This window comes from Schistocerca piceifrons, chromosome 3, assembly GCF_021461385.2.
Source record: "Schistocerca piceifrons isolate TAMUIC-IGC-003096 chromosome 3, iqSchPice1.1, whole genome shotgun sequence".
In the NCBI taxonomy this organism is placed as follows: domain Eukaryota; kingdom Metazoa; phylum Arthropoda; class Insecta; order Orthoptera; family Acrididae; genus Schistocerca; species Schistocerca piceifrons.
In genome coordinates this window covers 252,809,083-252,836,588 of record NC_060140.1, presented here as the reverse complement: position 1 = coordinate 252,836,588, position 27,506 = coordinate 252,809,083, and positions in this window count along the sequence as shown.

Sequence of the window (27,506 nt, the reverse complement as noted above, 5' to 3'; positions counted from 1 at the left end):
TGCTCTCGCAATGGAAAGTGGTTTCATGATTCAGGGAATGTATTAATCTGATAAGGCCCATCATACCGAGAAAGTCCGTGTTTTTGGAATCAGTTTGCACTGTTATGCTTTTCTAAAGAACGTGCATTACGTTGTTACATCCTATATTATCGCAAAATCCAGTAAGCACTGCCTCTGACGATCAAACATTAATTTTGAATGATATCTGCGCAATTTTTGATACTTGTAAAACATAGTCTCAATCAGTGTCCAACAAAGTAACAGGAGCGGCAAATAAACAACGAGACTTCGCGTATCCTACATCACAGCCACAACGGACGAGGATAGTGTAGATGGCCCTGATACTTTCGGAACTATCAACTCCCCTTACGTCGTTTGCTTTTGGGCATTGGTCGCAGAGGACATTGTTGTATAAAAGTAAAGCAAAACATTATCCTCAAACTGCATGTGAAATTTAAAAAATCGCCAACGGAATGTTTTAAAGTATTAAGGGAGAAGTTTTTATAATGACATTTTCACTCTGCAGCAGAGTGTGAGCTCATATGAAACTTCCTAACACATTAAAACTATAGCAGGTAGAAGCTAAAATATTTTCTAGAACATTTTTACCTACAACAAAAAATTGCAATTATGTCCAAGTTACCACAATTTTAGTGAAATTACGTATTTATATTTGCAACTGACATGGATTGCAGCATTAAAGACATGCTGCCTTTTTCGGGTTATTGTTTTGCTACCGTATGCTTAAATATTTTAGAAAATATTTTAGTTTCTACCTACTAAAAAATTGTTAGTTGTATACCAAATACCACATTTTTATCAAAATTATGTATGTATATTTGCGGTTGACCACGACATGATTATACAAGCAACCTCTAGTGGCACTAAATGTTATCATTTTCTCTGGTAACTGTCACCGCGCGTCAGTTCACTGACGATCTTGTATGAGTGTCTACTCTGTGACTTGTACAGGGTGACTATTACTGACCTATATGAAATAAAATGGTCATAACTTCCGAACGGTTTGCGTTAGGGCGTTCAAACTGAACGGTTGGCCGCGGGGCATAATGGAAATTAGCATGAGCATGCATGGTTTGGTTTAGCCACGAAGTCCACATTAATTTGGATGGGTTCGTCAATAAGCAAAATTGGCGCATTTGGGGAACTGAGAATCCGCAGTTCTCGATCGACAAGTCTCTTCACTCTCAACGGATGACTGCGTGGTGTGCAATGTCCAGTCACAGTATAATCGGTGCTATATTCCTTGATGGCACGGTGACTACCGAATGGTACGTGAAGATTTTGGAAGATGATTTCATCCCCATTATCCAAAGTGACCCTGATTTCGACAAGATGTGGTTCATGCAAGACGGAGCTCGACCCCATTGAAGCAGGAGAGCGCTTTGGAGACCGCATTCTAGCTCTGGGGTACCCAGCGGCCACTGGCATAGGCCTCGATTGGCCGCAATATTCTCCGGATCTGAAGACATACGACTCCTTTTTGTGGGGCTATATTTAAGGTAAGATGTACAGAAATAACCTCAAAACCATAGCTGAGCTGAAAACAGCCATTCAGAAGATGATCAACTGCACCGATTTTCTGACACTTCAGCGGGTTATGCAGAATTTCACTATTCGTCTGCGCCACATCATCACCAATGATGGCAGGCATATCGAACATATCATAATCTAATCCGAATATCTGTAGTGACATTTACACGTTTAATAAAGTGTGTGTACGCCGTAGTTTGTAACTAATTTACGTTTTTTTCATATAGTTCAATAATTGTCACCCTGTAATGTGGTACGGATGAACTTGAAGAAAGATATTCTAATTACTAGTCTTAATTTTGGCATGCCAGTGTCTCTTATGTCAACTATCCAGCTAATTAAGACACGGAGTACATTTATAGCTCTAATTGGGCACTTGCAATAACCCTTATCGAGATACGTGTAATAATAACTGAATATGTATTTTATTCATGACATTTACGCTATTTTTCACTATCTAATACGCTTTACACTTTACGTATACTATTCACAGAGCAGGTGATGGTAACTCTGTTTACCGAAACCGATCATCGTAAATAAAGATTTCACAAATGCCACCTCAGCAGAAAAGTCGTCTTCCTTCGAATTGAATTTGTTATACTATTTTCTCATATGCAGTTGAATAATGTTGCCAAATTATATCACGTTTAGCTAGACGATCGTTACAGCATCGTTTGGCGCTGTGGAAATAAGCCATTGGCAGCTATGCGAGCTTACAGTTGCCGAGCAGTTAACGGAGATATAAAGTGCTCATGCATTACTTACACCAAGCAATATTCCTGACGTGAAGGTTATGGAACACGATTAGAAAAGAAATGATTTAAGCCCGGTTGGCATAAACCATGCTCAATCCTGACACCGTTTCTCGAACTAAGCAATGCGTGGAATTTGCTAATTTCAACGGCTCCAAAGCTGCGCGGGGTGCCGCAGCAGGCTGCAGTGCCTGTTTTGTAGGCAACCCGCCGGGTACTATATTTCAGTGGAAGCGCTCCAGACTCGTCCCAAACCAGTCGGACTTCCACATCTTCCCGCAGCTTCTGAAAGAACTAGCAACGTTTATCTGGAGAAATATTATTCATTGCAGTAACATCATCCAGCTGCGAAAAAAACTGGTACAACGCCGGGAAAACGCGGTTTACCAAATGTTTGTTATTCTGGTATGTTTACCTGGTCGGGAAGGTGTGTGCTGCATGCGATATTGTGAAGACATAATTATTCAAAGACGCATTTGAAAAACAATTTCCATAAGTTAAAATGGTCTTCGAGATCCAGGCCACTGCGTGGACTAAATTGTGACAAGATAATGCGAAAACGTGACAAACATGCCACGGCAGTACGAGGCCGCTTCATGCGCCTGTAACAAATAGCGTGGGTGTAGTCTATGTGATTCGGTTCTGGCTGCACGTTGCGTGCATTTGGTACATATTATTCAAATAGCGGAGAAGAAGGATGGTGCTTCAGATGCATTTGAATAACATAAGAAATGCACTTGGTATCGATAAATTAGAAGCCGGGAAAAGTGGCATCTACAGCGTCATCTCACTGCTGTGGAGTAGACTGCAGAAGTGAGCAAATTCGGTGGTAGACATGACAAGTTCGTAATTTTACCGGAAGACACTTGCTCTAGTCGGAGACACCGCGGCATTCTCTGGGTCACACATCACCGCTCAGGCACTGTCTCGTCACCTTCTAAAGACTGCTTTGTACTCTCGGCTGCACAGAGTTACATTTCTCTTACAGTGTGACTCTGCGAATTTAGTGTCTCCATAAACATTATATTTCGGTGTTGCGATTTTTTTCCTGCAGCCTATATTGATCAGGGTATCGTCTAATGGATGATAGTACCCCACAATAATGGCATGGTCTGGTAGACAAGTATCTGCTGCATGAGGACATCACGCGTCTATAATAGCCAGTAGCCAGTACAGTAACTGGGCAAAAATTGATTGATCACTTTTGCCGCCGTAGGCAGAATAACTGCAGCACTAGCAATGCCACCACGGTTGCCTGCTGATTTCCAAAGCTGAACTGTTTGATACTCTAATGGGGAACCGTTGTGTACGGTCTGTAGGGTGAGGCAGCTAAGACTGGCCATCTAGAACATATTAAGGACGAGTAAGTTATTCGCGGTTCGCTTTTCGCTACAGCACGAAAGTAATTTTTAACGTTTATTCCCAAAATTCAACTTATCTGTAATAGCTTGAGATTTACTACCTAAAGCGACATACGAAAATTTATGCCGGACCAGTACTCGAACCCGGCTTTCCCGATTATCATGAGCGGTCTCCTTACCTCTCAGGCTATCAGTGTACGGTCTAAACTTCCATATGCACCACACCTATCTATTTCTTCTCGTAGATTATTAATTCATTTACCCATACTCGTACATCTCGTGATTCCTGTGCAGGTTTTAGAATCAAGATAACGAGAAGTCATACACTATCCTCGTCAGTTTTGTCATGGGCCCGTCTTGGCCTATTTATTCCTTTAGGTAGCACTTCTATACCTATTGCAGTTAAGTATAGCTTCAGGAATAAATTTCAGCGTTTGGAACAGTGGTTCATCATCAAGTAAAAATATACATAAGGCGAAGATGGGCCAGTGACGAAAATGATAACGAAAGTTTATCACCTGTCGTTGTCGTGGTTCTAAAATCACGAATGTAGGTAAATGAATCAATAATCTATGAGGAGAAATAGATAGGTATGTGACGTATGGAAGTTTGGGTCGGTACGGTGAGCGTGCTCAGATATCCTACGTGGAAAGGCGGCCGCCCGCGATAAGCGCGAAATACGGGTTTGATTTCTGGTACGGCACAAATTTTCATATGTCGCTTCAGGCAATACATACACACGCATTATACTAAAGCTAATTTCACTGAACTGAAACTGTAATTCATCATCAAATATATATTTTTAACTTCTATAATTGCCGAAATATAACAACAACATAACAAGTATGGTGTTTGTATAGTGACAAGTTTTGCATGTATTTTAAGATGCAACACTTGCGGCTGATTAAGTGCCACATAATAGCTGCCAATCCTGCAAAAATGAAGAAGCCACAATTAATATAGTGTAATATGGCTACTCTCAGTCATGGCCCTCAGACACCGATACTTAAAGAGCGCAACGGAAGCTATATTTGATACCAGAAATTATATAATATTGGCCACTAGTTAACTTTCCTGCTACTGAAACCATATTGAATCTTCGTAACATTTAGCTTTTTTCTAATTTATGAGACATTGGTCTAAGTTTGTGCATTCATATGTAACGCGTTGGCGATACTGCAATATCATCGAACCACGAAGCATGTAATCAGAATGTGGTGCAGCTGCCCTCTCGAAGTTCGTGATGTGAGTTACCTTGGGTGATCTGGAAGTAGGTGAATACTGCAAAGAGTGGCTTATTTCTGGATATTCGTTAAGAGGAAAAGTGGTGCTGAATGAAGTATAAATTGAATTGGCCATGGAAATATGTAGTTCGTTACTCTCACACAAAGATTCCGTCCAAAGCCTTATAGTTTCTCCAATATATCATCTCACAAGAATAGTACTCCATTTAACTGAATTTACGAATGCCATGGATTCAAAATAACAGGCATAAGATTTATGTTAACTTGGATAATAATCTAAGCCCCCTTATAGTCCAAGCCTCATGGATTGAAAATCTGCGTAGCCCACATCGATTAAATTGACATGAAACATGTCCTGTCCTTAGCACACCCACACAAAGATCAGTCCTTCAATGTATTTTGGAAAGTCGTGTGAAAGACAGCCTATTTCATAAATGAAATGCCAACTTGCTAAACCCGATGATGAGATAAATTAAATTAATAAACCGAACGGATACTACTCCCCTGAATCGTATTCGCAAGAGCCACTCTGCGACAACATTCAGTATTTGGACCGTGTAGATTTCGATGCGCCAATACGGTTCGCCCGCATTTAGTAATACTGAACTGTTACATTTTGTCCAGAGTCGCCACAAGTCACACCATTTTGCACCGTGAGAAAGAACGTGTTGTCTCTAGCACAGTCACGAACCCGAATAGGAAAAAGCCACCTTTATTATCCTTCGAAATTTTCAAAAGCATGGCCAAGGGATGGTGAGCTAAGGGCCTCATTGGCCAACTGCTCACGTGCCAAAGAACCTGAAGACGCCGTAACGACAGTCGATCAGTGAGTTCAAAAAAAGAGCAAAGGTCAGTCTTACATGGTCAACATTAAACAAACTGAATCTATTAGCACGTATCCAAATACAACATATTTAACTTTGAATATAGTGAATGTTGTGAACTGATTAAAAAACCGAACTAGACTGATCTGGTTTCCTATCTTTGAATTAGTTTGTGTGTCTGTATTGTAAACCTGCACAACACAAGTGGTGTAATTGCGGAAACACTAGCTAATAAGACTAAGTCGCCAAAATTATCTCAAACTGTACAACTGTATTTGAATTAACATTTACAAAATTAATTAGAAAACGTAAAACTGTATAATAAATAAGCTGCCCGGTGAAAGTCTGTATTGTGCAGTGGTGTAGACAGTCATATGGTGCGTTATGTCACATCACATGGCTTTAAGTTCCAAACCACAAAACTAACAGCATAAAAATGCTTCATGAAATTAAAAACGAATTTTGAAAAAATAAATAATCAAAAATGTTTCCCAAAATCTGCCCTGTCATTTACGTAAGGAACTGACTAAATAAAATGCCAAACGCTAGATAACACACACGCAAATGTAACAGTGCACTCCAATAATAAGTTTGTCTGCATAAGAAATGGAATCTAAACTGATCTTTACGTAAATTGAATCCGACAATTCTGAAATGCTACGCTTTACTGTGAATGATATAACTGTGTCCTGTCAGTAATTTTAAACTGCCCCTAACAAATTTGTGTCTTTCTTTAGCAATGGGAACTTGGTACTGCTCGATAGTGATTAACATAAAAAATACAGCGCAGTAGAATAACAGCTAAATAAAAGAAATTCCTTGCGCAATGCAACCTAGCTAAGCACATTAAGCTGCATCTTTACTTTTGTGCAACTGTGTTCCACTCATTGCAATGTGGCGACAGACAATAAAAACTCAGATTTTCGTGAAGAAGCAGTGGACGAGCCTGCGTTTACTGAATGATGTAAAAGAGACTAATATTGAAAATGTATACTGAAAATCATTCTCCGACTATTACAATCATCTTTACAAAAAGAACTTCTGACTGAAAATATCACTCTACCCTGAAATTAATTATTGGAGTGGTAAAGGAATGATAAATCTATAACTTCTCAATAGGTAACTTTACTTATCAAGTCTGAGGAATAGAACAAACTAACTCGAATTAATGAAGCTAAATCCCACTACAACTTTCCGTTTTACAAACACATATTATGCACAGGCAAGCAATACAGCAACAGTGTTGCCTGTAAATCATCACGCTTCTAACGTTAATCTTTACCAGATCTTATTTCCAAAATTCAGCTTCCTCTGTATCTCGAGCTCTGTGCTCTGCAAACTATTTCCAGATCACTCGGTACTGTGACCAACACCCGACTCGCTCGCCTACGTCTCATAGAATTCCACTGCGACGACAATGCTACTGGTAGCCAAAGATCACATCGCTTGCACTCAGAAGTTCTGTGCCGTAACGTATCGACTTTTGAAAACGACTGTCTGAAATATGTCCAGAGTATAAATGTGAAGTACGACGCCTGGAATGAAAGTACGGAGCTCAACATCACATTCCTTGAGCACCAAAAATAAACTAGAAACTTTACATAGACAACTTTCAATGTGTGGAATGTATTGAAATAGTAACAAGGTAACAGAGACGCAAACCACTGTTCCCCCCTCAGCAGAATGGGTCCTACAAATGTCTGCCTAACGTATCAAGTGTAAGGAAATACATAACTCAGATTCGATACGTGAATTTACTTATGCACTTGAAGTTGACCAATTTGTGGTCTGCTGTTGTTGAGATCAGACAATCGGCTCGCCTTTCACAGTATATGCAACAGTCGAACGCGTGGATATGGTTTTCGTTTATGACGGATGTCGCAAAGTTGTTAGGACAGCGGTGTCACTGTACTCGTATGTTTAAACGTATTTGGACCTCGCCACGCAACCACAATTTGTGTCTGCAAACATTATAAAAAAAGTCAAGAAACTTAAATTTCGATCTATTAAATACCCTAACAAAAGCGAATAGGAGCTGATGATAAAAATACAGCTAACATTTCAGCAGCGATAACAAACAACCGACACGTCGCTACGACGCAGTCTAACGCTGAGTGGATCACGCAGTCTTCTGCGCTACAACGCATTTCACCCAATACACATTTCGCTGCATCGACAATTTCATGGAAATGATTTTAAAAGTCAGGTGCAATTCACCAAGTATGTCTGCAACAACATCAACCACAGAGACGATTCTATGAGATGTTCTGTTTACGTATGAAGTATCATTCACAAGCCATAGATCTTGGTAATATGGACTACTGGTCAGTTGAAAGTCATTGCTGGCTTAGAAAAGTGCAGCAACAACGATCTTAGTCACTCAAAGCATGATGCGGGTTTTACAGGTATCGTGTCTTTGCTCCCTATTTCATTGACGTGACTCAAAATGGCCACATGTATGTACAGTTCCTAATGGATGTGCTGCCGTATTTATTGCAAGAGACCTCACTGCGCGTAAGGAAATCCATGTGGTACCAAAACGGCGAATGTTCCGCCCACTCCGTACAGATACCTACAGACCTTCTTAAAGAATATTTGGAGATCGACCGACCGAGCAGTCAGGAAAACAGAGCGGCCAGCACGCTCGACAAACGTACAGGGGATGAACAAAAATATGGAAACACGACAAACACAACACACTAACATGTCTAATATGGTGTAGGATACACGTTGGCATTCTATACAGCCTCCAGTCGCCTCTAAATGGATAGATAGAGATCCTGTATGGTATTCAAGGGCGTCTTATACTGAACCATTCTTCCTACAAAACAGTGGCAAGTTCCGGTAACTGAGATAGAGGTGGATAACCATCACGTACCCTTCACTTCAGAGTACACAACAATAGCTCAGTAATATTGAGATCTGGAGACTGTAGTAGTCAGAGATGTGACAATACTATCTTGTGCTCACAATCCAATCCTGGCCGACGCAACCTGGGTAAACAGGGGCTCTGTCGTCGTGGTACAAAGCGTCACCAATGGGGAACGAACCTGATCAGTCAAAATGGTCACATGATCTTTGATAGTAACGTGACCTTGCAGAGTAATCATTGGACCTGGGAATGGCATGATATAGCTGCCCAAACCATCACTGGACATCCTCCATGTTTCGCTTTTGGGAAGTAAACCCGGCCAGAAGTTAGAAACAGTGTGTAATAAGACACGTCCGATCACATTACATTCTTCTGCAGAGACCACGGCACCATGTTCTGGTACTGATGAGTGGTTTCAGAGTTCCAGCTCGAGCAGTAGTTCCTTGCTCATCGAGCTCCCTTCGTGTTATTTTGGTCCTGACAGTGTTCGCGACTGCAACATTCAGTTCTGTAGTGATATTTGCAGCTGCCGTCCTCTTACTTTTTGTCACAATTCTCTTCAATTACCGTCCGTCACGTCCGCGTTGTATCTTAGCGGATGATGTTTCTCCGCTGTCCCTGTATGTGGTATACATCTTCGATACGATGCCTCTTGAAAAACCAAACACATCGGCTGCGATGGCAACCACCATATGAGCATCAATAATTTGCCCAAGTTCTAATTCATTTAGCTCCGACACAGATTACTCGCAAGTACACAGAACTCTGCTCTGATCAAGAGTGACACGTGCAACATATTGAGAAAATTGCACAGTGGTCGTTCGTGGTCAAATAAAACAGCGCAACTTGCAGGGCTGGCTAGCACATCCATTTATGTCCATGCGTGCATTACTCGTGGTGTTTCCATATTTTTTCCATCCCAAATATCACATCTGAACTTCTAACTGCGCGAAAATTTTACACAAGCGGTTTACAAGGAAACATGGTTGCCTCCCGAAGACGTGAATTACCCTGAAAGACGGGAGTGTGCTCCAGTAAGTCCAGATGAAACTACATATTTGTTTACATTTGGTACAGTAGGTAGGGTGAACATTTTCTGGAACTCTTCTCTTGATAGCAGGACAGTTATTAGCGGCGCAATTCTTTGTATTCGAGTTCTAAGCATTTTATATTGCCGAACACTCTTTGAAATCCCTTTCCACAGCCACAGAAAAAATTATATAGGTCCATTAAAAAATCGGTGTCATAGTTCAGCATCTACAAATTGACATACAGAGTGTTTCAAAATGAATATATCGGTGTTAAGGCTTTTTAGCATTTATTGCATAGAACTTACAGTTATAAACAATACAACAAATGCCAGAGCATCTCAAACAGTTTTGTTTGTATAACTGTGATCCAAGGGAAGAGCATGTAACCACAAAAAATGACTGAAGAACGTATTGCACGAGGGACAGTCTTTTACGCGTAGCCTCAAGAGATCAGCTCCGAAGTTTAGTGGTGAATTAGAAATTCCAGTGACCTCTGGGTGGATACTTTTAAGGAGACGCTTACAGCTAGGTGCTTATCGTTTGCAGTTGTTACAAGCCTGCAGACTACGGTTTACGGGCCATAGTTGCAAGCGAAATGTTGCTGCATAACGTTGAAAATTTTCTGGATTGTATCGTCATCAATGACGAGTCCAATTTTCACCTAAGTGAAGTCCGCCCCTGGTAGCTGAGTGGTCAGTGCGATGGAATGCCATACTTAACGGCCAGGGTTTAATTCCCGGCTGGGTCCGAGATTTTCTCCACTCAGGGACTGGGTGTTGTGTTGTCCTTATAATCATCATTTCATCCCCATCGACAAGCAAGTCGTCGAAGTGGCGTCAACTCGAAAGACTTGCACCAGGCGACCGGTCTACCCTACGGAAAGCCCTAGCCAGACAGCATTTCCATTTTATTTACCTAAGTAAAAATGTGAATACACATAATGTGATCATTTGGCGGATCAGCAAATCCTCACGAGATGGTACAGCTGCAACGAGACTCCCTTAAATGGATTTTTTCCCGAGACATATCCTGGTGGGAAGTTTGTGGGCCTTTCTTTTTCGCTGAAGCAACTGTAACTGGTGTTCATCTTAATGCGCTAGGACTATGGCTCTTTCCTCAGTTGGAGGAAGCTAAGGTTTGGCGCACAGGTATACAAATAAAACTGTTTGAGATACTGTTTCATTTGGTGTATTGTTTATAATTGTAAGTTGAATGCAGTAAATGCTACAAAGCCTTAAAACCCGTATACTCATTTTGAAACAGCCTGTATCTTGGATGACGTATCTTAGGTGTCTTCACCTCTACTGCCATGGGAAAACATCACATCCCATGTTGACGTTCTGGTTACCATTGGCGGAGAGGTACGTCCCATACTAAGTGCTACCCGCTGTTCACGGCCGTTTTTCCGCGTTATTTATATCTCACTGCGTCACATGTCCGTGTTGCCAGTACACCTTTCAGCGCTTATGTTATTTCCGTATCTCACGTTATTTCGTCGATTTCGAAGAAATCTTAACATTCGGACGTGAGAGAGTATTACCATCGTAGTGGCAGACGTTGTTGGTCGTTGTCCACTGTAACCCTAAGTACTTCCGAGCACGATTGCTGGACAGAGCTAGACCGATTCCTGCGTGCTGCATTGGCGGATTACGCCGTTACTATCGCCTCAACGCCTCCTGTTCATGCGCAGTAGTGCAGCCTCTTACTCGTTCTTCTGCCCGCCTGCCCTCAGACACATTACGGCGGCACAGTACCCGGGCGGCTGGGCAGAAAGAACTAAGATGTTCTTCGACCTTCGCACTGAAGACTTTTATCAACTTGAAAAAGTAAAGTATGTTTCGAACTGGACTGATGTGATAAAAGTAAACCACGTTGCACACACTGTGCCGGCCTGCCGGACGACGAGACCCACAACAGACTTTCTTGATCGTGAGAAGTACGCAACGCGATGACAATCGAAGACCTGTATTCAAGGTGGAAGAAGTAATCCGACACATGACCATGTTGTAACAGTTCACAAGTCCTGGGAGTGTAGGCGCGCGCTGCGTAATACAAACAGAAAAAAAATAATGACTAATATACAGCAATCTGCATTTTGAAGTAAAATTAAAAAGTGTTGCTTGTATCACGTTGAAGGCCAAAACCTCTGTTTCCGAGTTATGAGAGCGCCACGCACAGTAGGCCAGTTGAATCAGCTCATTCATTAAACAGGTCATTTGTTATACAGGGTCATTCAAAAAGAATACCACAATTTTAAAAATGTGTATTTAATGAAAGAAACATAATATAACCTTCTGTTATACATCATTACAAAGAGTATTTAAAAAGGTTTTTTTTCACTCAAAAACAAGTTCAGAGATGTTCAATATGGCCCCCTCCAGACACACGAGCAATATCAACCCGATACTCCAACTCGTTCCACACTCTCTGTAGCATATCAGGCGTAACAGTTTGGATAGCTGCTGTTATTTCTCGTTTCAAATCACCAATGGTGGCTGGGAGAGGTGGCCGAAACACCATATCCTTAACATACCCCCATAAGAAAAAATCGCAGGGGATAAGATCAGGGCTTCTTGGAGGCCAGTGATGACGTGCTCTGTCACGGGCTGCCTGGCGGCCGATCCATCGCCTCGGGTAGTTGACGTTCAGGTAGTTACGGACAGATAAGTGCCAATGTGGTGGCGCTCCATCCTGCTGAAATATGAATTGTTGTGCTTCTTGTTCGAGCTGAGGGAACAGCCAATTCTCTAACATCTCCAGATACTGTAGTCCAGTTACAGTAGCACCTTCGAAGAAAAAGGGACCAAAAACTTTATTGGCTGAAACGGCGAACAAATGTACAACTACATGAAACTTTATAGCTCCCTTAATTCGCCGACAGATAGTGCTTAGCTCTGCCTTTTGTCGTTGCAGAGATTTAAATTCCTAAAGTTGTGGTATTCTTTTTGAATCACCCTGTATTTTACCAACTGTTCTCAGTATCTCACACGATGTATTCGAAGTACTCACCTTCCACCAAAACACAGGCTTCAGTTGTCTTCTGATTGTGTTCCCAACACGCTCAAGTACACTATGCACAATGCGAACTGCCTCACGTAATTTAGTTCCACAACTCTACTAGTAAGAGTAGATGCTACACCATTAAGAGGTGTTGCAAAAGTGCCGACTTGCCAAGAAAAAAGTCACGCTCGAGTCAGAAGAATGAAACCCAAGGAAGTGGCTCATCTTTACTAACATGAGTAGCGTGCACTAAGGTTTGTTCCGGTATATTCGTTGGAATTTGCAGGCCATGTTAATGTATGGGCAGGTCGGAAAAGAGGGCCAGTGTCCACTCTGTTTGCTTTCCGGTGGGGTGGGGGTCTGCTCTGAGATGTGGAGGAGGCTCTGCCGACGACAGAGATTGAGTGCGCTGGGTGCACCCTTGCACCCTGCAGCAAATCGTGGTTAATCTCGGCACGAATGACGCCTGCCACCTGGGGTTAAAGGCCATGCTCGGTTCCTATAGGGGGCTGACTGATTTGGTGAAGATTGCTATTCTCGCCCGTGGTGTGGAAGGAGCGATCGCTTTCCGGCACCGTTTCCAGAACCGGTCTGGTCTGGGGCCGACTGGAAGCCTTAAACCAGAAGATCAGACGATTTCGTGACAACATTGGACGCGGATTTCTCGACGTCCGCTATCGGATGAAGAATTGTAGGCTCCCCGTAATATGTCAGGCGTGAACTATAAGCAGGAAGGTGCTACTAGGATAGCACAGTACGTGTGGCGTGCACATGTGGTTGTTTTTAGGATAGAGAAATCTCTCCATGGGCCAAATAAAATGTGTTCTGATCCACACAGGTTAAGATTAGTCATAGAATTTCGGAGAATGAAAATGTTGACATAGCATTAGTTTATGGAAAGGTCCTGCAACTAGTGTCGCTAATAAATGGCAACAGTCCTCACATAGGACTAGGGAGAGAAGTCTGGCTGAAACCATATGTCAATTCGAATGAAATTTTGAACTCTGATTCCAATGTGCATCTGTATAGGTTAACCGATGGTGCTGTAGACAGGAAAAAAACCGATTACATCAAGTGAGATTAGTACAGATTCCGAAAGCGGAATAATTCGGATGAAAACAAGTGTTAACGGTGGATCAAAAATCGTCATCGCGAGTGTTTATAGACCCCTGCCTCAGGACCAATAGTGAGCGTCATTTGAGAACAAACTTTGAGAATATTTCACGTTAATTTCCTGGTTATGTTGCAGCGTTAAGTGGAAATTTCAACTTACCAGCTATAGACTGGGAGATTCAAGTAATTAGGGCGCGTGGCAAAGACAGGGAATCGTTTGAAATTGTTCTAAATGCCTAATCCGAAAATTACCTTGAACAGTTAATCAGAGAACCGACTCGTGAAGGTAGAATCTTAGATGGTTCAAATGGCTGTGAGCACTATGGGACTTAACATCTGAGGTCATCAGTCCCCTAGAACTTAGAACTACTTAAACCTAACTAACCTAAGGACATCACACACATCCATGCCCGAGGCAAGATTCGAGCCTGCGACCGTAGTGGTCGCGCGGTTCCGGACTGAAGCGCAGTATTAGATCTGCTGGTGACAAACAAACCCGAACTTTTCGACTCAGTTAGCGCATAACAGGAAATCAGTGACGTTAGGCATCAATGAATTCGTCTGTAAATAGGAACACACAAAAATGTGAGAAAACCTCTCTACTTAGAAAAAGATTTCAGATTACCTGAGCCGTCAGTGCTAAAGTTTCATCTCCAGCAATATCAACGCTGAGAATCAAGGGACGAAGTTGGACTGTACCGAGCAAAGTTGTGAGGTGAGGGATGGGAAAGACACGCCATGTTTCGACAGCCGTGTTATAAAGCTGCTACGAAAGCAAAGAGAGCTTCACTGCAAATGTAAATGTACCCAAAGCATCACAAACAAAAATTGAACGGATTCAAAATTAATGTAAGGTGAGCAATGCGTGAAACGTTAAACTATTTCGAAAGTAAAATTCTGTCCACCAACTTGCTAGAAAGTCCTGGGAAATTTTAGTGCTGTGTTAAAGCAGTAAACGGACAGAAACCATATGTGGAGACACTCTGCGGCCGTAATGCACTGAAACGGATGACGACACAGAAAAGGCCGAAATACTTAATGTCTTTTGCCACATATGTTTCACAGAAGACGATCGCTCCGTAGTAGCGCCTATAAATCGTCGTACGAACGACAAAATGGCTGATATAGGAACAATTGACCACAGGGTAGAAAAGCAACTGAAATCGCTCAACACAGGGAAGGCCGCTGGGCCTGACGAAATACCAATATGATTCTACATAGAAGATGCAAAAGGACTTCCCTCTCTTATGGCAGCAGTGTACCATAAGTCTCTGAAGGAGCAAAGTGAGTCTCGTGATCAAGAAAAAGAATAGGTAATTCCTATTTTCAAGAATGCTCGTCGAACAGACGCACAAAACGACATTTCTGGAGATCGAAAATCTCTTCTGTAGGGATCTACACGGGTTACGAAAACAACGATCGTGTGAAACCTAGCTCGCTCTGTTCGTCCGGAGGCACAGAAGGCGGTAGCACAGGTACCGAGATACGAGTAGATGTGCCGTGTTCCTTGACTTCCGGAAGGCATTCGACACAGTTCCGCACCGCCACCTAATGAACAAAATACGAGCGTAAGGAAAATCAGAACAATTGTGTGATTAGACAGAAGAACTTGTAACAGACAGGACACGGCAAGTCATTCTCAATGGAAAGCAGTTCTCAGACGTAAAAGTGACATCGGGCGTAAGCCATGGGAGTGTTACAGGCCCATTACTTTTCACAATACACACCGTGGTCGGAACAGTCTGAAAAGCTTGTAAGAGTGTTGCAGGGGAGGTTACGCTGAAAAATTCCTGTTAAGATAGAAGTTCCGTTTCCGAGTTATTTAGTACTCAAGTTGGCCAATCAGATCGTTGCACGCGCAAACTCAGGCACTTGCACACGCTAAAATGTGGTAATGCACAGACATCTGTCGGTCTGTGAGTTACCGCTTGTTGAAATTCTCATTACCAGTTAAAATGTCCCTTTTTCGGGAGTGATAAATGTAAGCGATGGAGCAAAAGCTACTTTTGTTCTATTTGAGGAATCCAAACGATGAAAACATTTGGCGACACCGCTTCTCGCAAGCTGTTTGCATTTTCACGCGCGATGACCTGATCGGCTAACTTCAATGCTAAATAACTCGGAAACGGCGCAACGTATCTAACTTTCTTCCTAACAATTATTTCTCAGTACAACGTACCCTGCAACATCCCTGCAAGCTTTTCTGACTGTTTCTGACCACCCTGTATGCAAATGACAAACTTGACAACATCGGAAGTTCCCTAAGGCTTTTTGCGGATGTATTTGTTCTGTACAATAAAGTGGCAGCGCTAGAAAATTGTGTCAAAATGCAGGAAGACCTACAGAGGACCGACGCTTGATGCAGGGAGGAGCAATCGAACAAATGTAACGTTTTCCGTATACGTAGAGAGAAATTCCAATTGTTGTAAGATTACAGGGTTATAGAACAATCACCGGAAGTAGTTACTGCCATAAAATATCTAGGAGCATGCGTACGGAGCGATTTAAAGTAGAACGACCACATAAAACTAGTCATAGGAAAGGCATATGCCAAACTAAGATCCGTTGGGAGAATCCTCAGGAAAGGTAGCATGTCAACAAATGAAGTAGCGTTCAAAACCCTCGTTCGAGCTACACTTGAATATCGCTCGTTAGTAAGGCATCCGCACTCGACAGGATTGATAGCGGGAGTGCAGAAGGTGGAAAGAAGAGAAACGCGTTTCGTTCCATTTTCGACAAGTAAGCACGAAAGCGTCACTGAATCGATCAACCAACCCCAATGGCAGACGCAGCAAGAGAGGCGTTCTGCGTCGCAGTGTGGTTTCGAGAGCTTACTTCCCTAGAAGAGTCAACAAATATACTGCTTCCTCGTACGCGTTTTTATCGCAAAGACCTTGAAGATAAAATTAGAGGGACTTGAGGTCACACGGAGGTTTACCAGCAAACGTTCTTCCCACTAATCACACGCGACTGGAACAAGAGAGGTGGGAAACGACATTGGAAAACAAGGTTCCCCTCCCCCCCCTCCCCCCCACGCACCGCAAGGTGGCCTGCGCAGTATATATGTAAATATATGCGTAGATCCCCGATGGACTGCTAGGGGTATTTCGTTCTAAGCCCATACAAAATGTTGCTCAAGAAACGTCAGTAGTTTACTCTTTAAGAACGTTTGGCATCATATGAGTCCCAGTTAATGATCGATGATGCGGCTCGGAACCTCTATCGGCGTGAAGTAACTACCGTTTCATTAGGATGTAGACATCCTTCACATACTAGTTATAAATAAGTCCATTGCTCTGCAAGAGACGGCAGGCATAACTGTCCGTCTCATAATTTCGAAACCATGTATTTCCAAACCCATGTTAATAGAAGCTTCCCTTTCAGCTCTGTAGTTTTGCATCTCCGGAACCAGCATTCTGTCAATATATTGTGCTGGCGTAAGCTGTCGCCAGCACACCAGTTGGAAAAGGTGTAGCAAGAAGATCGTTAGTAGGCGCTGGATCATGCGCGCCTATCAGGAGAGAGGCCAAAGACAGACTTGCAAGCAACATGCCGCCAACGTCCTCTCGATCGCAAGTATTTAGATGGTCACCACTGACTGGAGACTCTCAGTCTCCGTCGCTAGTTCTGTCAGTCAGTCACTATCTTGTCACTAGCTCAGCCGCTCAGTCACTGGCGCACTAACTCGCACTCCAACTTTGCATCTGTCTGTACATTGCGACCAGTGTTGTGTACATAGCGGGACTTGTACTTTACCCATAGCTCAACTAGAGTTTGTAATAGCTAGAATACCGATAATGTCTGCAAGAGGACTATTACGGAAGAGCTTGTACCACAACACATGGACTCTCCGAAAGATAAGTTGCTTCCTGTTTCTGTAAATAAAGAACCCTGTTAATAGATGTGTCCAGTTGTGTTGCAGAAATAGGATACCGCCCGCCAAACAACATCCTCTCCCTTGATTCTTATGGTACAAGACTCTACATGTCGAGAGCATCATTGAATATTTGTTATCATTTTGGTACAACCAGTAATTAGAGAGGATACATGACGTTACGGGTGGTTAAAAAAAAGAAACATACGCGCTTCACTTCGAAGTTTGTTTCTATTCGGTATTGTGCACTATCTTAGGCACATAGAGATGGAATGAAAAGTTGGCTTAACGTTCAGATTAATGCGACGTAGCCAAAACAATTTTTACTGACAGAATAGCCGCCTCTGACTCAGTGCAATGTTTAAATTTAAACAAGTCGGTGTTCCTCGCTGGTGGTAAGAATGCTGATCACACGGACAGATTCACAGCGCATAGTGTTCTGCTTACCCGAACTTGCAGGCATGACTGACCACTCTCTCTTGGCACGTCAGTTCCGCCACGCTGTTTTCGGTGGGCCAAGCAGTTTCACTGAATTGGACCAGAACCGTGCCTTGTAAGAAAAATACCACATTCAGGTCGACACTCTTGTTGATCCACGTAACCCCATATGAGAGTTAGCGATGCTTATGGTGTTGGGTGCTTCATGTTACCACGATACCCTCGTCATTATGGACGAAATACTAGCTCAGCTTTCATCACGACCAGAGGAGAATCCAGCCTCTCTGGCTGATGCTTCACATGCATACTCCGTAGACAGTCCAGAAAGTAGGTTACACATTCTAAAAGATCATATCAAAGGGAATAATGTAAGGCAAACTACGATATCCGATATAAAATTTAATTTTACAAAACATATCGGACTATAAACAATTAATTTGTATGCTTACGAATGTTCTATAACATTTATCGGTGTATAGCACAAGTACAGACCGAGTCAGAAAATCATTCAAGTTGTTATTCATACTATTTATATGATTAATTTCTTCGTTTATGACATTAACGCCGCTCTTAAAACAAGCACTTTTCGTACATTCGAGAATAGATGTGAGTAGAAACATGCTGTTACTCACGAAATCCAGTTCTGTGCTGCAACAATTCCAGCAAGGATTTATTATACACTGTAGCAGTTTTTCCAGTTTATTCGTAAAAAGACTAAAAAGTGCACTCAAACTGATGCAATATTCTTTGGATACGTTCAATATAAACAAAAATAGTAAATCAAAATAGCGATCTACTTTGAATATCAGTTTTGCAAGCTATATACATTTCAGGACTGAAATAAGTATTCACAGCTATGTTAATTCACAACAATGTATTTGATTTGGAATACGAGGAGTATTCCGAAAGTGAGATCAGATTGGTCGTGAAATGGAAACCACAGTGAAAATCAAAAGTGTTTTGTTTGCAATAGTTAGCTACACTTTCTAGCAACGTCTCTACATAGTGGCCGATCCGTCTGAGACATTTGTCGTATCGTTGTACCAACTTTCCTATACCCTCGTCATAGAAGGCAACCGGCTGCACTTTTCGACGATTCTCTACGCTGATCTGCAGTTCGTTGTCTGTGCCAAAACGTTGACTTCACAGCGAGCGGTTCATGTCAGCAGAGATGAAAATCAGAGGGAGCAAAGTCTGGGTTGTATGGAGAGCGATCAAACACTTCCCACCGAAAAAACTACAGCGACATCCTCATTGCTCCTGCAGAGTGCGGCCGAGAACTGTCGTGAAGAAGAAAATACATGACAGTTATGTTGTGTGGCTGCATCAAATCAGGCGAAATCTCTCACTGGCACTCATACTTGGTGGGACACACTGTTTTCTAGGCATCTCTGCGTGCTCACTGTGCACTCAGAACTGCTGTCCAACACACCAATGCAAAAGTTTATCGATTTTCACTGTAGTTTCCATTTCACGACCGATCGGACCTTACTTTTGGAATATGCCTCGTATAATACCACAGATAAAGACCGGAACTGCAGTTTTAATTGTCTGACGATTCCAGAGTGTCTGTTTATGTTGGAATCTCTGGTGAGGTAATATGAGGTGCAACAGTTAAGTAATGAGACTGATTTTCTTTGCAAGATGTGGCAAGCTTCCAGGCTTGCGTAGACACAATATGTTCGACCTTATTATGTAAGCTGCTTCTAGTCCAAGCGGCACATCGATGCAACCGCTCAGTCGTGAGTTGTGCTGTAATAAGTTAACACGTGTTTATGTCTCTCGTCACGGAAATGGAGCCGCATAATATTGCGGAATGATATGCCATTTCTTTTTGCGTTAAATTGGGTGAAAACGCGATGACAACTTACGGTAAGCTTCAGAAGGCTTTTGGAAAGGAGGTTATGTCAAGAGCTCAAGTTTTTTGTGTCATAAAATGTTTAGTGAAGCAGAACGAATGTTGAAGACCGCAGTGGACGACCATCAGCCTCACGGACCTTATTTTATTCCATGGGAATTGTTCATAACGAGTGGGTGCCTCCTGGACAAACAGTTAACCAATATTACTACAAAGAAATTTTAGAAAGATTTCGTAAAAGAGTTCTTCGTGTCTGTGCCAACATTGCCGATAAATGGATTCTGCATCACGATAATGCGCCATCCCATACTGCTCTGTCAGTACAGCAGTTTTTAACCTCAAAACAATTTTCAGTACTACCACAGCCACCTTATTCACCAGATATCGCTCCGTGCAACTTTTTTCTATTTCCAAGAGCCAAAACAGCAGTCAAGGGACACCATTTTCAAACAGCACGAGATGTCCAAACGCTGTGACGAGGGTCTTGGAGAATATTACAGAAGATGAGTTCCAGAAATGTTACCATCAATGACAGAAGCGCTGGAAAAAGTGTGTCCAATCAGAAGGGAACTTCTTTGAAGGAGACAACACTAAACTTGACTAAAACGGTAAGCAACATTTTATTTCACATCAGTCTTATTACTTTATAGTCTCACCTCCTAAGTAGCAGTAACAATTGTTCACGAGAAACCAACTGGATTCAGTCCAGTATTGTCTACACATTGTCACAGCTGGTATATACTAACTGAGTGTCACGCATTTGTCAAAGAAGTGGAGTGTCTGTAAAGATGACGTTTGGCGTATGTCAAATAAGGCATAGACAAGATGGCGGAATGATGTGTGATACGTTGGACTTGATTGAAGCGGCAGGAACTGTTCGCGTTCTGAAATTATAATTTGTGTTATTTCATGCTTTATAAAAAGTCTGTGGACCTCATGTTAATCCTTGGACAACGAGAACCCGACTAAAGCTTTCAGAAAAACCTTAGTTAAATATTGTAAATATTAAAATTGAGGTACTTCCACAAATTGCTGACATGTGCTACATATATGCTGATGACGTATGTAGAGGGCATAAAATGTAGTTTTAAACAATGATTTGCCAAATATCTAGAGGAGAGAATCCTTATTCAACACGTTGTCTCACCCTAAGATCACTGCGCAACAGTAGTGGCATATTGTCAGAAGAAGGTAGCTACATCTTTTCGAGGTTTGCTGCAGAGACATTTCAGCTGGGGTACGGTTACAAGCGCGTCGCATTGTTGAAGTGAAGAGGCGCGGCAACTGGAAACGGGCTCCGAAGTTGATGTACGCTGGACAGCACTATTTTTGAGGACAAAATGTTTAAATTGCACATAGATTCATCTTCAAATTGTGGCGATATGTGGACCAAATGAAATTTCGGGTCCAGCCGCAGTGAAATGGAACCAACAATTTGACCAAGGTCGCACAGGCGTGGGTGATGCTGATCAAGATGTCCACATCTTCCTCCATGGGATTTCTATCTTTTCAGCAAGCTGAAAGAACATCTGGGACGGGGTGGGGTGGTAAGACTTTTCCAACGATGACAACGTTCACACAGCGTTCCTCGAATGGCTCCAAGATCAAGGAGTGCATATCTGTCGCCGAGGAACTGAACTATTGGTGGAACATTCCAGCCGTTCTTCACAAAGATTGGGTGACTATGTTGAAAATGGTGTCCTGAATCTGACTCATCTTGAAGTGTACTGCAGCATTCAGTATAAGTTGCTTCGCCTACTATAATAATGAGTACCTCGTAAAAGCAGTGGCGCCCGACGAAGAGGTGGACGATTTGGTTCAGTTCTTGATGGCTGAAGAAATTTTCCATCATCAGAATTTTGTCAGTGCAGTGTCTTACATGGTGACAGCATAAAACACTATTGATGTCAATTCGTATGTGATAATCAGGGCATTTCTAAGCACTTGTAGCAACCGTCAATAATGGATTCCTAGGATGAAAATAGCACAGTCTCTTCTTAGGTTTATATACAAATCGCAGTTGTAGCGAAATCCAGGAAGACCTGCGGAGAATCATCGCTTGGTGTAGGGATTAGTAGTTGACTCTCAACATAAACAAATATAGCGGACTGCGCACAAGTGGGTGGAAAGATGCGTTGCAGTATCATTACACGACTGTCGAACAACCACTGGAAGCAGTATATCCACTAAATATCTGAATATATGAGAATGATCGGTTGAAAGTTCAACGACCACGTAAAATTAATTGTAAGAAATGAAGGTGTCAGATTGAGATTCTGAGTGGGTACAACAAAAGTAAAGCTACTCGCAGAGGTCCAGCGCGGGCTGTAATTATCGTGTAGCAGCAAACTTGCTAGATATTCTAATACATTAATGGTGGAAGCGATTTATGCTGAAAAAATCTAGTTTCAATTTTGGCTACCAGGTGCAAATTTGCCGCTGTGAATGCAAGGAAAACGTATAAAATGTTTCCATATGTAATGTATTAGGAATCGTATGTCAGGACAAAAGGTCAAATACGTGAGAAAGGCATAATGTTGATTTTATTATTAACCGTTGCTTACATAGTTCAACATGAGCATTGGAGACGTCTGCGAGACGCCGTACAGCGCCAGATTTGCATCTGGTGGCCAAAATTGGAATTACTTTTTTCCAGTGTAAAATGGTTCCGCATTAACTCATTAGCATATCTACCAAGTTTCGATGCCATGCGATAATTACAGCCCACAGTGGACCTTCGACTCCGGTCGCAGGTTCGCATCCTGCCTCGGGCATGGATGTGTGTGATGTGCTTAGGTTAGTTAGGTTTAATTAGTTCTAGGTTCTAGGCGACTGATGACCTCAGCAGTTAAGTCGCATAGTGCTCAGAGCCATTTGAATCATTTTGGACCTTCGAGAATAGCTACACTTAAATTGTAACCACTCAGTACACTGAAAGAATGATTGATAGAGTAAATAGAGACGATTTTAAAAAGATCATCTCCTTTCATCACACTTTCATTTAATAAGCATCAAAGCATCTCGGAGAAAACGTTCATCCAACTCTTGTGGCAGACTTACAAGAGAGATTTAAGATTAATATTCCAAGAGCTAACATCCCTAGAAGAGTCAGTGAGATTCCAGTTTACACTTTCCATGAAGTATTCGTGAAATGGGAAATAGACATTGGTAGACACTCTTTGACACACGCCATAAAGTGGCTTGAGGAGTATAGGTTCAGCTATAGTGATCTACAATGCGTTGGTAGTGAGCTATAGACAATGAACAAACTGTAGAACCAAGCATTCCTACCAGAATGTGCTTGGCGATACATTTGTTGTGAAAAAACATGTGATATGAAACAAACGTCCCTCTGTATCGAATAAACAAATGATGCCTGTAGGTAGTCCTTTGGAGAGATTCTGGTATACATTGGGGATGATACAATTCCTCAGTGGTATCAAGCAGTGAACGGTGAAACATGACGAGAAAGCCATTGCGTGTGAAACATGACGAATTATTCAAACCAAGGGCAAGGCTACATGATGTTCACAGATGACCATGCAAATGACAATATATCTAAAGCAGCAGGCCGGCCGCTGTGGCTGAGCGGTTCTAGGTCCTTCAGTCCGGAACCGCGCTGCTGCTACGGTCGCAAGTTCGAATCCTGCCTCGGGCATGGATGTGTGTGATGTCCTTAGGTTAGTTAGGTTTAAGTAATTGTAAGTCTATGGGACTGATGATCTCAGATGTTAAGTCCCATAGTGCTCAGAGCCATTCTGGACCTAAAGCAGCACACTTGTATCGGCAGCATTTTGTTTACGGACAGCAACCACTGCATTCAAGAAACGTATAGGGGCCGCACATTTGTAAGTCCTTTGGAGGTTTAGTAGCGCTACTGGGTAAGAGCGAGTCGCGAAATGCAAAGTCCTACATGATGCTGGCAGGAAGCGACCACCACAGATTGGGCTCACTGTAGCGACGTCGAAATAGTACCGGCCTGAGTGGGAGGCAGGAGTACAATCCTGTTCCCAACACCCACATTTTCACATTTTGCATGTAATGTACAGGAAGTGTACTCGTTACTTTCGGATATACACACCATGATGAGTCCTTTTCCTTTCGAGATTTAAATAATATTAACAATTCCTTCTCCTCTTCAATCTTCACCTTCTCTTTCTCGCTTTTCCTCCACTTTCTCCTTCTCTTCTTGTCCTTCTGCTTCAGCTTTTCCTTCTCCCTCTCTCTTTCTGCTTCTATTTCTCCTCTTGTTTCCCCACCTTCTTTTATTCTTCACAGTTTCGTGTTTCTACTGTTTACACTTACCTTCATCCTGCTCATCTTACTTTCTTCTTTCGTTCTGTTGTTATTATTATTCTCCTCTTCTTTGTTTTAAATTTATCTTCGTCTCCTTCTTACCCATTCCTGTTTTCCATGGTGTAATGTTTCTAGCTACGAGACGTAAGCAATGACTGTATTAATAGCCGCTAAATAGAGTATCCAATTCGCTCCTGTCCTTTAAGATGCTGTGTCGAAGGTTATGAATTAACTCAGAAGTTGCATGCAACAGCCTTTCATCTCCTTTCTTAGCCAGCATAACACTTGCTTTTGAATGAACTATCTGTAGGCTAAATGATGCCGCTCATAACAATATATAGATAACGGTCGTGAACCACAGTTACTACAGTGACCATTACTAAAAAAATTCTGTTTGCGATTTCAGTCATGTAGTTAAGCTACAGGAGAAGAGCCACACTTAGTAGATTACGAAATGAACTGCCACGCTACTGCCTAAGTGATCTGTTAGAAGTACAGAGAGAAGTGACAGCAAATACCGCACTGTAATGATAGATGCTAGAGCGTCGCAGGTAGGAGTTAACACGGGCAAATCCAAGAGCGTGCGGTTTCCACAAGAAACGTTCCTCGCTACAGAGACTGTATCTCAGGGGAAAAGAAAAAGAAAATGCGCAGCGGCTGGAAGACAGAGTAACGAACTCGCAGACAACAGCGGGCCGCGGGACGAGATCCACGTCGTCCGCCCCCGGAAAGCAAAAGCATGAAGACCATTTTATACACCGCGGCAGCCATCAGCACGTTCCTCCGGTGGACCGCAGACACCCGGACACCGGACGCAAAAACGCTGCGCTCACCGACCGCCGAATTCTGCCCGGGCGAGACGTTCCGTTTCGCTCCGTAAATCAACAGAGCGTCGCACAGCAACAGCCGGCCATCGCAAGAACCAACAAACCAGAGCGAGCTTTTCGCCCCCCCCCCCCTCCCTCGGCCTTCCTCCCTCCTTCTCCATCACTCTCGCCCCACCGGGGAAGCCGAAATTTTATTTCGACGTCGCCTGGCGCGACTTTACTTTTTTTCCGAAATCCAGCTGGGACCGCCCCGGTCCCCTCCTACGGCATAATGGTACGTTGCACAGTAATGACATACGCCTAAGAGTCCTCGAGGCAATTTGAGTAAAGGGTCTTCTGCGGTGCGGTAATAGCGATAAAAGGTGCAGGCCGTGTAAAAAAGGACGCAGGAGGCGGGTGACCGCTGCTCGGGCGTACACACCTGTCCCCGGATGCCACCAGCGCCACAGCACGAGTCCGGGCTCAAAAGGAAGGGGGGGAGAGAACACCAGGCGTCCGGGAGGAAGACAGCGACCTGCAGCAGCGTTAACACTAATTTACGCATCTGAACGTCTACAGACAAGTGAGCTATTTGTGACGAGTTAGTATATGATTTACAGTTTAAAATGTAAATGTCGTGTTACTAGGGCCTCCCGTCGGGTAGACCGTTCGCCGGGTGCAAGTCTTTCGATTTGTCGCCACTTCGGCGACTTGCGCGTCGATGGGGATGAAATGAGGATGACTAGGACAACGCCCAGTCCCTGAGTGGAGAGAACGTCCGACCCAGCCGAGAATCGAACCCGGGCCCAGAGGATTGACAATCCGTAACGCTGACCATTCAGCTACGGGGGCGGACATTCAAAGATTATGAAATTCCTTCAAAAAATGATCTATTTGACGCATAATCAACCACGTTACAGACAATATCGTTCTTGTGAAACATAAGTTCAACTGGTTCAAATGGCTCTGAGCACTATGCGACTTAACTTCTGAGGTCATCAGTTGCCTAGAACTTAGAACTAATTAAACCTAACTAACCTGAGGACATCACACTCATCCATGCCCGAGGCAGGATTCGAACCTGCGACCGTAGCGGTAGCTCGGTTCCAGACTGTAGCGCCTAAAACGGCACGGCCACTCCGGCCGGCGCAACATAAGTGGCTTTTTATTCGCACGAAGTAATGAGCAGGGGAGCGAGGGGCTTGTTGTAACAGGGGTAAGTAGTAACATGCTCTTTTCACTAGGATCTTAAACTTTATTAGCGTATTTCTTTGACTCGATTTGACCTATAAACCGCGCCGCATCATATTGCCGTAGCCAGTGTCCCGCCGGCCGGCGCCGTGAGCGGAAGTGTGCACGCGCTTTACTTTTGCCAGGTAATATAAAATTGTACTGTAGTAACATTTTGGTTTGCGTCAATATTATCGGCTAATTGCAAACTTTCTATATCTTATTTACATTCAAATTTATCTGCCTCTGATAATGTGTAACAGTTTTCCAGATTGCTAAATTGTTTAAATAGTTATCTTGATAAATGTTAAAAATCATACCGTGGGCTTAGTTGTAACAAAATCCCGGGGCTTGTTGTAACGTGTTACAACATGCCCCACGTTATTATCTAGATACCTACTTTTTTTTTCCTTTCTTCTAGAATGAGGGTGTATAATTTGCAATCTTTACACGTAGGAGTGTACGTCCTTTTAAAAATTACATAAATAGGGCACAGACAGCATGGATGCACAACAATCCGGGGAAAACTATGACAATATTTGACATCCCAGGTATTGTGAAAGACTCGTTACCGCTTGCCTTAAACCCTGCTAATATTATGAGTGGATGTGTAACCTCTGGCGTGTGGCCTTTGAATGCTGATATTTTCCAAGACTCCGACTTTGCGCCATCTTATGTTACTTATCGTCCAGAATCTACACAAGAGCCACAGAAAATTTATCATTGAATCTTGAAAATCCAGAACTATTAGATTCTGCCCCTGAATTAGATATCAGCACCACGGAAATTATAAGGCAAATCGAAACTGCGAACGAACCAACTCCGAGTTGCTCCAGGCTACAAAAACCTGTTTCGCCATCGAAGATTAGACCTCTAGCAAAGGCGCCACCAAGAAAACTAATACAAATAGGAAAACTAATACAAATAGCAGACGCAAAAGAAAATCTAAAGTATTGACGGACACTCCTGAAATAGAAGCTTTACAAAAGGCATATGAGGAAAAGATGAAGAAAAAACGGAAAAAAGAAGACAAAATTAAAGGAAAAGGTAAAGGAAAGCGGAAGGGGAAAGGCAAAGGTAAATCAAGAAAACATAAAACCGGAGTGGACAGAGTTAAAAAAAAGATTTTATGTTCAAATTCAGAATCTGAATCAGAAGAGTGGTATTGTCTGGTGTGTGGTGACGCTTACACAGATTCAAATAAAGAAGACTGGGTCGAGTGTTGCATTTGTAAGATGAGGGCACATGTAGGATGT